General features: G+C 32.6%; 1 pseudogene; it reads right to left on the bottom strand.

Annotated features, from left to right (window-relative positions):
* LOC123824922 overlaps nt 1-19,157 on the bottom strand; it is a 23,593-nt pseudogene extending 4,436 nt beyond the window's left edge.
* Between the last annotated feature and the right edge of the window lie 238 nt (nt 19,158-19,395).

Consider the following 19,395-nt stretch of genomic DNA (forward strand, 5'->3'; position numbering starts at 1 on the left):
GTCCTACAAAATTTACCTTTGAAGTTAAAGAGGTTAGCCACACAAAATAAAAGAGACCAATTGTCTAAACAATAACCCATCAATACATGGTGTGTAAGCATGGTACTACAGAGACCAAGTTTCCATAAATTAGAAGATATATTTATTTCTCAAATGAATCTTAGCATCCAAGAAGTGTTCTTAGGAAAGAGCTATAATCCACATAAATTTTTACCTTAATATCCTGGTAACAGAAGTCAGAAATCTGCATGGACCATATTTGAAAAGAATTAAGAAGCATGTGCAGATTTATCATGCCAATGTTTCTAAAACGTACCTCATGATAAGGATCATCCAAGACAAGTTGTTAGATTTCTGGTCCCACCCATGGAAGTGAGTTGTTATATTTGGAATGTGTCTGAAGAATTCAGTCAATATTGTACATATGGATAAAGTTATCTTTAGAGTCTAAAGTTCAGACTACAGAATGGTATCTTGTTCAATTCACCTAGTTTGTTAGCAATTCAAAGTCTTCTTTTTTTTTTTTGCTTGAATACAAAGCACATAGTATTCTCTCATGTGAATTTTCTACCATGTTTTTTAAATAATTTTTATTTTTTCAGTTACAATTGACATACATTATATTAGTTTCAGGTGTATACCCCAATGATTAGACATTTATAACTTACTAAGTGATCATCCCGATGAAACTTGTACCCATCTGATACCATATATAGTTATTACAATATTACTGATTACATTCCCTAGGTTGTACTTTACATTCCCATGACTATTCTGTAACACCCAATTTGTACTTCTTAATCCATTCACATCTTTCAACTATCCCCCAAAACCTGTTCCCATCTGGCAACCATCAAAATGTTCTCTATCTATGACTTCATTTGAGTTTTGGTTTTGCTTGTTTGTTTATTGTTTTTTTTTTAGATTCAATTGTTGATAATATTTATTTATTGTCACTTCACTGTTCATATTTTTATCTGTTTTTTTCCTTCTTCTTAAAGAAGACCTTTTAACAATTCATGTAATATCAGTTTGGTGATGATGAATTCCATTAGCTTTTTCTTGGCTGGGAAGATCTTTATACATCCTTTGATTCTAAATGATGGCTTAAAAAAAGAGCATCATTTGTAAATAAATAGTATTTTGTCAATGGTAAATGAATACCATGATTTATAATTTAGTGTTTATGATTGGTTGATCACAAACTTGAGTCAGACCTCCAGATTTTAATAATTGAGTAACTTTTCAAATTGAATTTTTAGAAACGTTGAGAATCTGACTTGAGATTGTTTTAAACTCATTAGGACTTTGAATACCTGCTTATTTCCAACCAAACTAGCCAGCCAGCCTCCTTTTAAAATCTATATATTATAACAGTCTTTTATTTATAAAATTTTATTCTGTTCTTTATATCCACATTATATAACAATAATGTGATATTTACAGTATTAATGTTGACTCTGATTATATCAACTAAATTGAACATTAAAGATCCACTTAATCATGAAGGCTGATTTATCATAGAGACCCAGCACTAATTACTGATGCCAATTTCTATGTGAGCATATTTTTATTTTTTATTGTTGTTCAAGTACAGTAGTGTCCATTTTCCCCCACCACCACTTTCCCCCACCCACCCACCCTCACCTCATACCCTCAATCCTATCCCTCTTTGTCTTTGTCCATGGGTTCTTTCTATATTTCTAAAATAAAACGCACAATTCTTTAAAAAATTAAAACTAAGGTTAATAACCAAACAGATTTATGTTCAAAAATTAGAAATAAATGCTTTACCACCTGGCATATTTCACTTAGCATAATGCTCTCCAGTTCCATCCATGCTGTAGTAAAAGGAAGCAGCTCCTTCTTTCTTTCTGCTGTGTAGTATTCCATTGTGTAAATGTACCATAGTTTTTGATCCACTTGAAAGACAAAAACCATATGATCTCACCTATAAGTGGAACCTAATCAACAAAATAAAGCAAGCAAAATATAACCAGAGACATTGAAATAAAGAACAAACTGACAATAACCAGAGAAAAGGGGGAAGAGGGATAATAGGACAAAATAGCAGAAGGGTCATCAAGGAACATATACAAAGGACACATGGATGAAGCAAAAGGGGGTAGGTTTGAGGGTAGGAAGTGGGGATGAGTGGGTGGAGGGATGGTGGGGTGAAAATGGAGACAACTGTGTTTGAGCAACAATAAAAATAATGAAATAAATGTTTTAAATTTATATAATATTTTCTTCTGACCCTTTTTGTCATTTTCAAAGCTCATACATCTAACTTGATTTTACTTGGCCTTTAACATTATTGAGCTTAACAAACTTTTTATTCCTTGTTTTTTGTTGCATTTATGCCATGCTCAGTTGGCATATGCTATTATATTCCAAGATGGAAAATTATGAATGAAAATGGACCAGAACCTTATGACTCAAGAATATTTGACTATTTCATTATTTTTTTCTTTGATTATAACTATCATTTTTGTGGACATAACTATCTTGAAATTTCTGAACATGGCATGCTTTTTGATGCCTGCATGCATTGCAACACATTGTTCCCTTCTGCCAGGTATACTCCAATTAAGTCACTCACTTTTCTGTGAGGTCAGCTCAGAGGGCTTATTCTCTGAATCCTCCCTTCATCTTTTCTACACCGTGATCTTGACAGAATAATCCACTCCTCTTCTCTGCTAATAACTGAGTTTTTATATGCCCCAGCTCATTCAATACCATTACTTAGCCACCCTAGCTGGAACCTTCATAATTTTAATTTTTTCTTTTCAAATTCATACTCTACCTTCCACACTGTTCTGATTCTATCAATTCTATTCTTTTTAGTCATTCTGAATTTATTTTGTACATTCCTTGCCACTACCATTACATCTTAGCCCTTAACTAATCTATTCCTCCATTTTCTCCCTGTCCAGGCCTTCCCCCATGCTTTAGACAGGGTTGTAGTTTCAAAAATGCATAAGTTAAAGTGTTTTAGCAAAATACATGGGATGTTTCACAGTGTGGCATCTTGTTTTATATCTTTCTATTTACTACACAGTTTATAATCTACACTCCAACACACCAAATTTACTACAATTCTGTAAATGCCTGTAATAGTTTATATTATAGTTCATAATTATTCATTCTCTTTCTTTCCAGAAGGAGATTATAACCCCTACTCATTTTCATATGTCCACTAATATTCTTGAGAGAGAAATATGTAGTATATTGATCACTACCTCATTGATTTGGAGCTCAGCCTTGTGACTTCCTTTGGTTAAGAGAATGTGGAGATGTGACACACGCCACATCTGAACCAAAGCAGAAATGTGAGTGCATGATTTGGCTCACCCTCTTGCTCTTCCTTTTTTGTGTGAAAGTGGGGATATCCCACACTGGGCTGCTCCTCTAACCCGGTGCCTGAATTAGGAAGTCCGACAGCAGAGATGAAAAAGATTTGGCTCACCCATCCTGTTTGCTCTAATAAAGGTATCTTTTCCTCTTTCTTCACTGGAAATATTTCTGATACTTCAAGCACCACTAAAAACTCTTTTTGAGGCCTTCCTTCAAGTGGAAATTTATAGCTTTTCCAACACTATTCCATAGCATCTATCACACTGTATTTTAATTATTTACTTACATGTATGTTTCAATCTCTTCAACCAGAAAGTGACTGTGAAGGTAGAGACTGTCATTTTTTAATAAATCATCTTCAGTGGCAAACAGTAATTCTGGCAAATGCTAAGGGTTCCACAACTTGTTGAATTAACATTACAACTGCTAATATGGAATGAAGAGATAAATGTTTACCTCCAGCAGCTCCACTGGTTGGCAGTCTCTCCATGGAAGGGTTTATATGTTGTGATTGCATTAGCATGATTAAATGATTTCTTTTGAAAACACTTATGTAGCACTTACTATGTACTATGCTTTATTATAAATTCTCAAAAAAAAAAAAACTTGTGTTAATCTTGACAACAGCCCTATAAGACAGCCATTATTACCTTTATTTTCAGATAAACTTGCCAAGACAAAGAGATTAGTTTGTCCAAGTATTCAGGGATACAGCAGGCATTTCAACCTCAACATTCTAATGTCAAAGCCCAGTGGTTCAATTGCAAGTCTGGCAATACTAATAATTTAAGGCCCTATTGTTTGATCTTTAAAGAGGAAGTGTAAAATCAGATACTTCCCATGCAAACATCTGTAATGACTAAAGACAAAAGTGAAATGAATTCCAGTAGCTAACATTTTAAGTTTCTATATGAACATTTAATGCTGTGGTAAGTGTGAGGTGACTCTGCCACTCATCTGTGAATGAGGTTAGGTGAACCCCACAGTTCAGGCCATTCTGAATTCACATGTCTTCTAGGAACTAAGAAAAAGTCTCCAGTATGGCTTCTGTTCACTTGATGAGAAAAATCAAACAACTAGTTAGTGAGTGTGAGAAATGTTATCCAATTTCTTGATGGAATAGCAAAGGTTAATGGAAAATGGTAAATCTAACAACATATGTTCTCTAAAAATTCACCTGTTCACAGAAATATTTCTCATTTGTCTGAGAATATCTCTTTGTTCCTAAAATGAATATGAGATTTGTTCATTTTAACATATTTTAAAATAAAGCTTAATTGTATTTTATATGTAGCCAGAAGCTAGAACATTTGAAAAATCCCAAGCATTAAAAGAAATGTAAGGTCATAGAAGTGAGACTATTACTGTTGCCTCCTAGGAAATTAAAAATGTACTAAAGGAAAAAGAAGAAATACCTTAATATTAAGAGAGTGTTATAGAGGAAATCATAATTTGATTTACTTAAATGAGTGCAGACACCTCTTTTTTTGCTCATTGCACAATTGTGGGTTTTGAGCACGTAGTTGTGCATATTATAAAGGAAACTGTAGTAACATATATTTGCAACTCTAATATTAACTAGCATTAACTTATTTAGCATTAACTTATTTATTGATTAAAAATAGTCGAAAGCTACTTAAAGTCATTTCTTTGTCTATATTCAGTTGATTTTCTCTCCTACTGATGTGTGAGGTATCTCTCTTCATTTCACTGCCCAGAAATTGTGTAGGCAATTAGGGGAACATGTTATCTACAAAAGCTGACTAGTTGAATAAGTTGAATCAATGATCTTTTACCCCTAGGACTCTAACTCATAATCAGAGGGAATTATTAGGTAAAAGTTCTCTATTGAAATTTCACACATTTCATTTTATACTATAAATCCACTTCAGAGAATTTGAAACAAAATTTTTTAACTCTCATTATAAAGAGTAACCAATATTTAAAACATCTGTTTTATTTTATCTTTAATCCAAAAAGGAGATCCATTAGCAGTCATATTTAGGCTCATACCAATTGCTGGAAACTTGTGTTTATTTAAAATAAAACTATACAAATTTACATGAAAGCTATGAGTCCACTACAATACATTTATTTTTCTTTCTTAATCCTTAGAGAAGATATATCAAATGAAATTAATTTGTTTTCATGTAAATCATCACTTCTGTGTTATTTTCATAAATGATTCATAATAATTTATGCTGGAGAGAATAATCTTAACAGAAATATAATTAACAATGTGCAGACTAGGTTGTTCTTAAAAACTTTCTATGAAGGTCAATTGCTATCACAGGAATTTTCTGGGTTTTTTGTCCAAGGACCATTGGAAGACAGATTTTATATTTCCCTGTCAGCTCATGTTTGACTTTTGCCATTTATATAAATACAATGTAAAGAGTCATAGAAGAGGTAATGGGCACTTCCAGCTTTTCTACAAACATAAGAAAGATGCAAGGACTCTAATATTCTTAGTCATTGACATTTACAACTGTGGGTTTGTTTTTAATACAGGGCAGTGAGCAATGTACTTAAAGCCTCAGAAAATGCTTTATGGCATACACTAAAGGTGAATCACATTTTTACTAGATTTATTAGCTAGAGGAACTGCAATCTCAAGAGGAAATTTAGCCAGTTTTAACCCAAGTAGTGCTTCTTATAGTTATTTCCTCTTGAATTCTCAGCAGGACTCAAGCATTCTAAATGTTCTATTCAGGGATCCTGATTTGTTTCCCCCAGCTGCTTTCTGCCACCTTGGGTACTGACAGAGTACTCATTAACAAACTAATTGATTTTTATTAATTATCTGTGGTATAATCTTTTCACTGTTTTCCCCCCAGTATCTAAGCTTATTAACTCCAAACACACACACTCACTCTACACACATACACACACATGACAGAATTAGTCCTAAAGAAAATTTGGGATAAAAATGAACTCAAATATACAGATTACTTGCACAAATCAAAATGTTAAAAAAGCTAATATTTATAAAATTATAAATATTGAGCTGAAGAGAGACAGTTTTGAGAATACCCATTAAAGTGGCTTTTAAAAAGTCCAATATTAGTTAAGATAGAATATACAGTTCTTATTAGAAGATAAGATTATAATCTTATCTTATTATAAGATTAAATTACTCAAATAAAAACATAACTTAGTAAGAGTAAAACTTTTAGATAACAGAAATAGTTTTGTACTGTCTTTCTGAAGGATTGGATATAATCTTTAATAAAGCTATGTCAACATAAAATGCATTATTAAAATATTAAAATAATAAAAAGAAAAAACAGTCAAAATGTTAATTCAATAGCCCAAGAGGGAAGCATATAATGCTACTAATTGAAAACATGGATTTTGGGATAAAGGTTTCCATATTCAAGTCCCTGCTCTGCCTCTTTCTAGCTATGTGATTTGGGTCAATAGGCTAAGTTCCTTAGCCTATGAAGCCTCAGATTCCTTTTTTATGCAATATTGGGATAATAACAGTACCTAGCACATTGGGTTGTTATGCAATGAAGAAGAAAATGCTTAGTACCATTCCTAATACATAATAAAGGCTTAATAAATGATGCATGTGGAATAACTATACATTATCCTTTTTTATTATTTAGTCCTGGATTTATTGATGTACAAACATCAACTTTGTAATTTATTTTATACTGCTTTTAAAAGAAAGTTATTCTAAATTTTTAAACTTTATCTAATATTATCCAATATATTATGTTGAATTTTTCACAAGGTGAAATCACAGATTTCATTATGTTGGTCCCTATACCCCCTCCTCCAACCACACAGAAAACACACTCTCCATCATTCTTACTACCACAGGTAGCATGGCTGACTTCCACATTGATATTTTTAGTTTGTCTTTTTTATCACTTCTCACGTTCAACCACCAGCAGAATTAAATTATTTTTTTTCCTGTAAATGTCTAGGCACAGTGTTATTCTCAATATTTCCATAGCTTTACCACAGTCTATACACTTCTTATTCTTTGTATTATTGGCTTTCAAACCACTTATGAATAAGATGACAAAAAAATATTTTCTTTATATTTAGTATATAATACCTTTACTAAAATATATTTGTGGAACAAAAGTTGAGAAAAACAGAATCCAACCAGTAAAAAGTTATCTTCCAATAGTTCACTGATGATTATCATTTTTTTCTGTCAGAAGTAATACACTCTGAATCAAGCTGGGCCTCATATTTTTAAACTCAGAAATTTCCTTCTTTAAAGCATCCTTTCCTGCTAAAATTTCCTATGCTTTGCTTTATTACCCTCTTGCCAGAATCAATGTCAGAAATATGGTCTTGGTTAAGAAATAACCTTTAAATTTTTTTATATTTATTAGTTTATTCAACTAGCATATGGAGCAACCTTTATTGATCAGATGATCTACTAAGCAAAGAATGAAAAAATATTTAAGAATCAAGATATTGAAGAATCCAGATTTTAAAAATATTTAAGAATTAATATTTAAGAAGCAAAGGACTAAAAAAATATTTAAGAATCAATATGCAACAACTAACATACTGAGCAATGTTTACTCAGGCAATCTACCAAGCAAAGGAATAAAAAAACTTTTAAGAATCAAGATAGTCATTCCTCAGGGGAAAAAAAAAAGGTCAATAGGAAACATCATAGAGTCATGGAGGAATAAATGGCATCATACATGAACTTAGCAAAGCACAACTTTTGAAAACTAGACAAAAAATACTGTAAAAAATACTGTAAAAACAGGGAGAATCTAGTAACAAATATTCCTAGATATTATTCTGAGAATGGTCTTACTAATCCTAACAATTTATAGAAATATGGTGACTATTTCTGAAAACAGGGACTGTTATTCTGAGTTTTGTAAGACAATAAATAAGGCACAAAAGCATTTGAAAAATCAAGATTATTTGGAAAATAGTGAAAACTTGCTTTGCCTGGGAAGATGATTCATTTAATGGGAATGAGGAAGACTAGCTGAGGAGTAAATTATGGCCAATTTACAATTGTGTGTATGGGTCATAAAAGCTTGTTTTACATTGTTGGTTGGTGGTACTTTAATTTATTTACTTGGTATCTGATGACCCTCTTCCAGAAATGCATATGTGTGTGTGTACATTTGTGGATGTGTATATATACACATATACACACACACATACACATAAACACACATACATATATAAACATACACAAACACACAATCATACATACAGTGTTTCCAGAAGTTATCCAGTCATGTAATATGAGAAACAGAGACACTTATTGAAGAAGCTACAACATACAAGAAACATTGTACATAGGATAATGACACCTCAGCTCCCTTCAAAGTAGGCACCTTGGGACCTCACACAGTTCTCCCAATCTCCATCAGCTGAACCATTATATTTTCCTGAATCTCACTGATGGTCTAAAATCTCTTCCCCATCAAAGGTGATTTTAGTTTTGAGAAAAGGCAGAAGTCACAGGGTGCCAAACCTGGCCTGTAGTGGAGCTGAGTCACCTGGGTGATTTGATGTTTCACCAAAAAACTCTGCAGAAGACATGATGCATGAGTGGGTGCACTGTGGTAATGAAGCTGCCAATCACCAGTTGTCCATAGTTGTGGTCTTATGAATCATCTGAATAGTTTCTATGGAGGAATGTTCAAGCTTAATGCAAAATATGATGCAGATTTGTTCCTCTATTCTCTGTCATTTTGAATGTGACAGCCACACAGTACACATGCTCACTCAAAGGCATCTACTGCCCCCACTGACTCGTACAATGAAGTCATCATTGTTCATGCATGTCCATTCCAGTCCTCTCTCCTTGGGTGAGGTTACATCTATGTCATACAAATGGTTCCCATTACATCAACAATGGTTGGAGTTTTCTGTACAGACCTTGTATACATCCACAATTTGTCATTTATTCTCATGGGGTTGTATGGGCACCCAAAAGCCATTCAGTGTCCTGGATTAGGAGTTTCTGTTTAGGCAATAGGAGCCCAGAAGAGATTTTTAATCAGTGTAGTAAAATGATTATATTGTTTCTTTGGAAAAATGCTCTAGTTGCAATACAAAAGAGAATAGAAAAGACGATTTTGCTGTCAAGAAGTGAGAAATCTATTGAAATAGCGCAGATTAGCAAAAATGGCAAACTGGGTATCTCAAAAATGGCATATTGAGGTTTAGGGCATCTACATGAATGAGAAAAATCAGTTACTGGTGATATTTCTACAGTAGAAGCAATGGGATTTGGCAACTGGTTAAACAAAGAGAGTAAAGGAGAAAGATTAGCTCAGAATGGTCCCAATGTTTCTAGTTTAGAAACCAAGAAAACAGGGTGAGGATTAAATTTTGTTAGGTAACATAAATTTTATTTTCAAATGCAGGGTGGGCAACTGTTCTGATGGAAATACAGGTAATGTTTCCAGGAGAGTAGATGATACAAGAAAAATAGAATCTGGCAACACTAGCAAATAGAAGGCAGACAATATACTGATAGCAGATGAAATCCTGCAGGGGGATCATGCACAACAAGGAGAGAAGCACAGATGAACTCCAGAAATTATCAGTATTTAAATGATGGATGTGAGGGAAGGAACCACAAAAAATAGACTGAGAAAGGTTGGTCAGAGGAATGGAAAGAGAAGCCAATTACCACAAGCCAAAGAGAGTGAGAAAGCCAAGAAGTAATGGGAGGAGGCCACAGATGCAGAGAAGTTAGGGAAGATAAGATCTGTCAATGACTGCCAATTTGAAGATATGCACTATTTTACGAGAGCATTTTCAGAAGGAAATGCATAAGCCTGCTAGTAGAGTGCTGAAATGTCATTTCATTCTGGGAAGGAAGATCAAATATATATAAAACTTCCCAATCAATTTTCATTGATGGCGAATGATGATTTTGAGTAGTGGTCTTTTGATAAGATTGTAAGGCCAAGAAATTACGGTTTATAAAGTGTGTTAAAGGATCTGTTTGGAGACTTAGATAAAGGCCTAAAGACACAGGAAAGTTTAAACATATTTTTAAAAATTCTGAAGTCAGAGGAACATGGGGAAACCAGTGTGGAACACCTTTCTGAGACAGAAAGAAAGAAAGATACCTATGTAAGAAAAAGTCTGTTCTTACACCAATGATTAAGCACATGTTAAGATGTGTATTAGTCTGTATTCCTGTGTAGATCTGTGGAGTTTTGTGATATCTGCATTTATTTTTCTTGATCCATATTAGATAATGAATACCATGAAAATGAACAAGAATATACACTTTGCAACTTGTTGAATAGTTATCTCAGGCAAGTAAAAAAAAATTCAATAAAATAAAAATAGGTAAAGTTTCTTCCATTGTTGTTTGTGTGTTTATTTTACATATCATGAATTCTCATTTCTAGACTTATTTCAGGATTTTTCCTTTTTATTAAGAATATAGACTCTGCATGTTATCCTCCTCCTGACTGAAGTCCAATAAAGTGAAGTGGTCTTTATGTACACACTTAGAAAGTAAAGACTCCCTTTTCTTTAATAAGTGTTATATTTCCTCAGTACTCTGATTTCTAGCTGTCAGGGAAAAAATGAATAAATTAATTTTACTAACAGATTACTGATTGATTATAATTTAATTAGATACCAGCAGGAAGTTTTAATTTAAAAAAGTGTTTCTTTGTTGATGAAGTTGTAGTCAGTATGGGATGATGGAAATAATACAGGTAGTCCCTATATTTTCCAAATAACATACAGAAAAATTTCTACTCTGCTGGTATAGAGAGTTGGATCTAAATGCAATTATACCTTTATTTAAATCTTTAAAATAAATTATGAGGGAATTTTTGTATTAGGCTGCAAATACTAGTAACATCTTTATATAAAATAAAAATAAACATAGTCTAAAAACTTGGGAATACATGTGCAGCAGGCAATGTGTGTAATAAGTTGATAATAAAAAATTTGAGAACAAGTCAGATGTGTGACGATAGATAAAAGTTAAAATCACTGTATAATGAATACTATGCTTCCATTTAAAAGTCAGTCTATTTAGTTATTTTCACAACTCTGACATTTTATGTGTACTGAAAGACACTGTGAAAAATATATAAAATAAAATATTAAAAAGAAGGTCACACACTAAGATTTTTGACTATTTTTTGGTCTGTAGATAGGTGATTTTTATTCAACTTTTTTCTGTATTTTCAAAAGTGAACAATTCATGATCAAAAGAAATAAATTTTAAAAGTATAAACATTTAGGAGTACAGAATCAAGTAAGGCAAAGTGGTACACTGCAAAGGAACATCTTTTTCAGCTAGTATATTCAGGTCTAGTTTGACATCCCTGTGTTTTAACCAGGCCATTTCCTATTTAGTATACACTTACCCTCTTACCACAGGCAAGACTGCTTCTAATGACAGAATCCAAAGTAGCTAAGCTGAAATGACTCAACTCATAGCAAAATCCAAAACACATCTCATACTGACCAATTCATATGTTTCTTACTGATGAACTTCTACCCAATGCTAAATAATTGGTTTTAGAATAAATCCTCAAAATAACAAACACTGGAAAATTTAAAAATATATCTATGGTTCAGTAAATAAAAATCTCTAAAAGTCTCAATAGAATGAAAACTATTGTTATTTCTTAACTTTCTCCTAATTTTGATTCCTCTCAAGTTTGATACTCTTGGAGGGAAAGGAAAAGCAAATAAAACAAATGGGAAAAAATATGAAGAATGTATAGCAATAGTTATAAGATTAAGTTTTGTGAACCAGTCAGAATGTTAGTATGAAAAGACAGTCACATTACATAATTTTTCAATAAGTGGAAGCACAGTTCCCAGTGTCATGATGTTATGATGAGCTGCACTGGGTTTTGCTTTTGTTTTTGTAGATTATCAAATACAAATTTAGAGACAATGATCCTAAAACAAATAACATACACACATGTATAACTCGACAATGAGATTATATAAAGTTCTAATTGAAAAGAAGATGCAAAAGAAAGTCTTCAATGGTAGGGAAGTAGACAACAGAATTAGAGAAATGTTAGGTATGTCTAACATGAAAGTACTGTGACAATTTTGTCAGACAAACAAGATTGCTATAAAAACTGCAAATTATTTTATAGCATTCCTGAACTTTCCTTTCCTTCCTTACCAGGCATATTTCCTCTGTGATAAACTCAGATTTAGTGAAGTCATGCAAATAGGAATAAGCTCAAACCTTGCTGGAATCATAGAATAGCAAAGAAGAAAAATCAATGATTCTAACTAGTTAGCTTTTTTGAAAAATGTTCACTTGGGCAGGGAGCAAGGGAATTAGATCTCTGCCTTTGTGCTTTTACCCTTGTATGTCAGTTAATAGTCCTATCACAGATCCAACAGGATCTGATTCCATATTATGTATGAACAATAGTCATGTGGTATGCTGCTACTTAAATTCTAACATCACATTTTTTTCTTCAGTGAGATCAATTTGAAAGTATATGTATTACTTACATAAATAACTGTAGACAGTGACTGAATGTTCACATAGAAAGACTGCCATTTACCTTTTTCTCTATACATTTCCAATTTCAGACACCAACATTAAATGAAAGGGCATTCCAATATCTGTGTTGGGGGTGGTTAAAATAATCATTTACAACCTACTTTATAATGCAAACCATTTCGGTGACACTTTATTATTTTTATATTATTTCCTCCTTTTCATTTTATTTATTTTAACAGTATCCCCAAGAAAACTTAAAAAAATAGGAATTTGGGGGAACTTCTTAAAAGAGAAAAGTGAAAATTAAATTATCTCTGCAAAGGATTTTTCCAGAGATGAAAACGTTCATACCCCAATACCACCAAGTCAAATTCAGAACTATGAAAAGAATTGCCTTAGAGCTCCTAGGCATCTGCAGGATACTTCTCTGTCTTCCAGCGATGAGCAGCTTGGTGGCTGCCATCCAAACAGTAGAGTAAAGGTCCTGCACAGCCAATCTTCCAAGTAAAGATTCTCAGGATATAACTTTAGGCAACCAGGATGCCTGAGCTTTTATCTGAGACATCACAGTTTCAGTACAATTTTAGGCACACTGTAATTGTTCACTGCTTGTTTAGTTTTTTTAACTTTTCAAAAATAAAAATGCTTGTTCAGAAATTAATAATTCCAGTGAAAAAACACATATTTGAAATCAATAGCTGTGTAGTAATTTAGACCCAGACACACACATAAATGTACATATACATATCTGTATATGTTATATAACATAAATAGGCTATATATCTAAAGTACATATTTTGCATATAAATATATAACAAAACACAAAATACACTTTCAGTCAGAAGAAAACACTTGATAAATACTAGTTTTATTTCTTTCTTCTAGAAGATATGAGCCACATCCTAACATCCTTGGTGCCGTATATGTTCTACATATAGCAACATACATAGCAGGGGTGTCAAACTCATTTGCACCAGGGGCCACATCAGTCTTGTGTTTGCCTTCAAAGAGCTGAATGTAATTTCAACTCCTTAACAGTTAAGGAGTAGTTACATTTATACAGTTCTAAAGTTATTTCGGTCTGTTGAAGGCAACCTCAAGGCTAATGTGGCCCCATGTGAAAATGAGTTTGACACCCCTGAATATAGGAATGAGAGATGAAATAGGATAATATAGAAGACAGTAGCCATGGAAAAATAAGCACATATTAAAACAATTATTTTAGTATATATTTAATTTATTCAACAAATTTGCTCCACACATTTTTATAGATCCCTTATTATTGACCTTAGTGCTCATATTTTGAAATGTAAAATAAAAAGTTAAGCTTCTGAAATTGAGAAAAAGTCTTTTCTTACTAGATTTGTAGAGCAATTAGAAGCAAAAAGATTCTCTGAAAGTGGGAATTCTTAATATGTAACATAATTCTAGAGTTATTTAATCAATGGTAAGAGAATGATGAGTCTGAGTACCAAGCATATTTATAGAAAACTAAAGAGTAGGAGCAAACTGAGCACAATGCTCTCAGGGAAAAGGGCATGGTAAGAAAACTTACAAGCTAACTTAGTTCTAGCTGCATGATCTTGGATAAATCACTTAACTTCACACAAGTGTAAACTATTTTAATTTTCCTAGATGAATAATTTCATATGGGCTGAAATAATATTTGAAGAACATTACTTCTTAAAATACTAGCTTATATTTATTTAATTGATAAGTCTGTATTCTATTTACACAAAGTATATATGGTTTTCCTGATAATATCAAACAATTATTATGAGAATATTCACCTTACTTAAAGAAATCTGCAAGCACTATTTGACAAGAAGAAAGTTTCAAAGATGTAATACTTGTAAAAATGTCATTTTGTATATGAATGTTAAAAAAGTGGTTATTTTTGCAAGCTCTAATTCTCAGACTTAATTTTTAGGACATACTATTGATAAACTACTTGTATGGTAAGATACAGATCTGCAGTTCTGTATTCATCAGAAAGCTAATTTCTAGGTGGATTGGCATTCAAACATCTTTATAGAAAAGCTAAAATAAAAACTGACTGGCTTTTTCTTTTTTAATATGCTTTAATGATAGCTGTTTTAGTTCATGATGGAAGAGAAAGAATATCAAGTCGGAGGCATTAAATCCCACAAAAGTAAATGTGATCTGTGACATAGGGTCGAGGATACGGATATATCTGTGAATGTGTTTTGGAAGAAGGAAAAAACATGCAAGTGAACATAAGAGAAGAAATCATGTTATTATGGTAGATTCATAAAATACCACCTTGATATATTAAATAGAACGATCTCTTTATTTACCAAATTCTGATAATGATCCTTATTTGCATTTGAGAGCAATTCTGCTAAGAATTTGCCTCCAATATCAAGAGGCAAATCACTGTTATAAAGGGCTCTGTGTGGTCTGGATTGATTGTGGAGGTTTGAGCCACCATCCCTCTTACTTTGAAACTCCTGGAATGTCCTTGATTTTTTTAAGTATTCATAAATTTCCAATATGTTCTTATCAGATGAGAAATACATTGACCTGAAACTGAAATAAATTTCTTGAGAACACTGTCAGTAGCCTTCTTCAAAAATTATATAGCTGAACCTCACCTTAATAAGAGTTTGGTCAGAAACAGATTCTTCCTCATACATAAATCAAATAAGCAAGTAGATGATTACATCCATGTGATTCTACTTAGCTCTTGACTTCTGGTGATATTAAAAGAATTTGTTTTGCTTAATTTACATACACACACACACACACACACACACACACACATATATATATAAATGTCTATATATAATCTCCTTTAATTGGTGTATTTTTTTCCAAACATCATAACTCAAGAAGTACCAATATAAACATCTTAGGATCATTCATCTTCTTAAACTGTTTGTAATTGAATGTGTTTCAGAACTAGTTGTAAATACTTTTATTAAATGTATGCATTCAGTTTTTCAGAGTAACCTCTTTTCCCTATCATGTACAAGTATGCTAGCTTTAATTATTAAATACAATAATTTATGCATTTGATTTTTTAGTCAGTTAAAAAATAAGTATAAGAATAAAACATTCTTTATAGGATTGTCTGCAGTTTAAAAAATCAGTTACCTCAAGGGAGTCAAAGAAGAAAAAAAAGGTCCCTGTTTTTGAAGAATGTTTTAGAAATTTTAAAACATTTTGAATGTTTTAAAGAATCTGGTATTTCTGAGTGATTGTTTCACTAATCAATTTAGATATATTAAAAATGGAACAATTATTTCTTAAAATGAAATAAAAGAGGTGAAATAGGAAAGTTGGAAAAGTCCTAAAAATAATGGGTGAAATAGTAAAACCTAAAAAAGAGGGAAAAAAAGGAAAGAAAATTAAATGTCTCTTAGGAAATATTCTGGTCAAGTAGATTATATCTATATCTTATTTTATAGTACAAGCCAGGCTGAAATTTTATAATGAAATGACCCTGACCTGAAGCCTCCTTTGTAAATGACTAGTGCCTTAATTATTTGCATCTGTGAACTCAAATGAACATACTTAAGGATAGATCAATATGCTCATAAATCATCTGCAGGCGATAAGTAGTCCAACATAGATAATTAGAGAATTTACGGAAGGCTTACTCCCTCTGTTTATCTGCTTATGACATTTGCGGTACAGCCCTAACAGCAGGATAATTACTAGATTTATTCATCAAACAAAATCACGCCTTCTGGGAATGCACAGTGACTCTGGTTTTAGGACTAATAAAGACATTTTTCACCAAAACTCAAGTACTAATTTGCTCAATAACTAGCTGCAATAAGCTTTTATGGAAGCACTCAAAGAAAAGGCTTGGCACCAGAGGGCAGATAATTAAAGGTGCAGTATCCCTATACAAAAGGATCTGAACAATTCCCTGACCATATTAAAATTTAATTGTTGAATGTTAATTGAAAAAAAATGTGTAAGTCACTTCTGTTCTCTGCATTTCAGTATGCTCCTCAGATCAAAAAAACATCTATATGTCTAAGTTAGCAACAAAAGAAAAGCTGAAATGAAATGCTTTTAACACTTGTCATAGAATACTCCAGTATTACATAAATAAAAATGAAGAGTTTTTCCACAATAGTTATCCCATCTAAAGTAGGTATGCATTTCCTTTGAACCCAGCCCATATCTCTCTCCTTTCATCCCTTTCCCAAAATAGAAGAGTTACGGTCACTTGTTTTTCACTAAAAGTTTCCATAACTTTGTAAGTGAAAATAGCCCAATATATTTTGGTGATTTGAAAACATAAATATTCCTTAACTGCATTTTCTTCATAAGTTTTTGAAAATCTCATGTGTGTTTTTTATTAGGATTTCTCTTCTATTTTCACAAAAGGGAGCCACTTCACATAGAAAAGCATTCCTAACCAAATTCCTTGAACATTAATTAGGTAAAGTGACCACAGCCCAATTTGCTTTTCCTCATACAATTCTGTTTTTCAAAGAGTTAGAGTAATCTCAATTAAATTCTAAATGTTTGCATTACATTCTTCTAAAGAAATAGAATTATAAAGTATTATTTCTTAAATGTTTCCACATGGGATAGGTAAGGAGTTCTCCAGAATCTAAGCTTCTACTAAAACCAAAGTCAGGAACCCTCAGACCTATGGGCTCACTTTCTGCTGCAGAGGAATGATGAACTACACAAAATGCAGACTTTTAAACTCATATTTAATTGTTTAATGTCATGGCTCTTGGTAGAGCATTGTTGCTTGAAAAATAAATTGGGTAATTCAATTAAATGGCTACAGAAGATACATCATATCAGATGTAGAAAGGCACTAACCCCAGCTTGAACTTGACGTCCCCCATCGCTTCACTTATTTGACAAATGGATTCTTGAAAATAATTGAAACACATGGCTGCCAGCATAGGTCAATAATACTTTTTTGCCATTCTGCCTCTTAACAGCTTCCATTTTTTTCTTGCACTGTGCCATTCAGGGCAAAGATTGCATTTGCCTGGTAAATCATGCAAGCATTATTACTAAAATGGGACTAAATGCAATGAAAATGGACTACATAAAAGTAATGGCACTTAAGTAAAAGGAAGACCATCTACTAGGGCAAACACTAAATGTCAGAGTTAAATACTATATGACATTACTTCCATTACAAGCTCATATTATGCACATAAGAAAGCAAACTCACTAACTACAGCTGCATACGACATTTTCATATTGTTAACTTAACCAGTGTTTTCAAGACACTACTGTTAATCCAGATTTAAAGCAGAGCTAAGGAACTGCTATTTCAAGTTTTTTTCTCCATCTCTTTAAGTGTAATATTACATATAGGCAAAAACTGAATCACTGCCTAAATTTCTAATTGAATATCACTAAGAGATTTAAAGATGAGAGCTTGGTCTATTTAAAAACACTGGGGAAAACTCAATTATAAATAAATGTAAGGAAGTGTGCTTTTCAGATAACAAAGGTTTTGAATGGTGAAAAAAGGAAAGTGTGTTTAAACCAAAAGTATATAGACTAAAAATTATATTGAAAATATCACAATGTCTTCTTAAACCTTAACTTTATTGTGTTAATACCGTGTAAATGGTTAAGAGGGAACCAGTAGATAGAGTCAATGTAAAGATCCAAATAGAAACAGACCTTTTCCGTTTTCCATTGGAACAAGAGACTACCAATACCTTAGCACTCTTGGTTTGGTTTAGTGTGAGTTTTGATCATTAAAGATGCCCTAGTTTCTTATTGTTGAAACCTTCAACAATTATTTCACAATTAGGCAAGACTTCTCAGAGATAAGAATTCAAAATACCTAGGAACTCCTGCTTCCTTCCTGCTGTCTCAAGCAAATTTCTTAACCTCTTTATGCCTCACTTTTCACATCTGTAAAATAAAGATAAAGATAGTTCTCACCCTCCTGAGCTTCTTAAGAGGATTAAAACAGTGCTTAATGTACTGCCTAACAATAAAGGCTCAATAAATGACTCCAGGCATTGTAAACAGTGTAGAAAAGTGTGAATCCATCATAAGATGTTTTTTTATGACAAGAGACGTTCTTAAATGAGGGTATGGGCATTGTAACAGCGGAATCCCATTTATGTATTCTAAGGCCATGTTTGTTTGGTTTTTGTTTTCATCCTTTTTGAATCATAAGGCTCTTTTAACTTTCATTCTGTTGATCAAAATGTCTTCCCATTTAAAATGATAACTCCTTAAAGTTACACTGCAAATATCAACATTCATTGATATCAAACTTCAGATAAACCTATTTACCTTCCTTTTTAGGAGTTAACTGCCACTTCAAGTTCTCAAAATTCATTGGACAACTCTTTTCCCCACTCATAGTTAGTCAACACTGGGAAAACAAACTTCCTAGGCTCCTTAAAGGAAATGATTATGGTCCACAAAACTCTCTATTTTATTTTTTTTAAGAAGTCAGTCATTTGTTATACTTTTCCTTTTGGAGCAGATGCCAACCCACCCACACCTCCATTGCTCAGCCCCAATGCAGCCATTCCTTGAGTCTTTCATGGAGCTAAAGAGGTGAGGGGAAGAGAAAATTTATGGAAGAGACGTCGATC

The sequence above is a fragment of the Phyllostomus hastatus genome, unplaced genomic scaffold (assembly GCF_019186645.2).
Source record: "Phyllostomus hastatus isolate PE091 unplaced genomic scaffold, TTU_PhHast_1.1 phas_contig_58, whole genome shotgun sequence".
NCBI classification, from domain to species: Eukaryota; Metazoa; Chordata; class Mammalia; order Chiroptera; family Phyllostomidae; genus Phyllostomus; species Phyllostomus hastatus.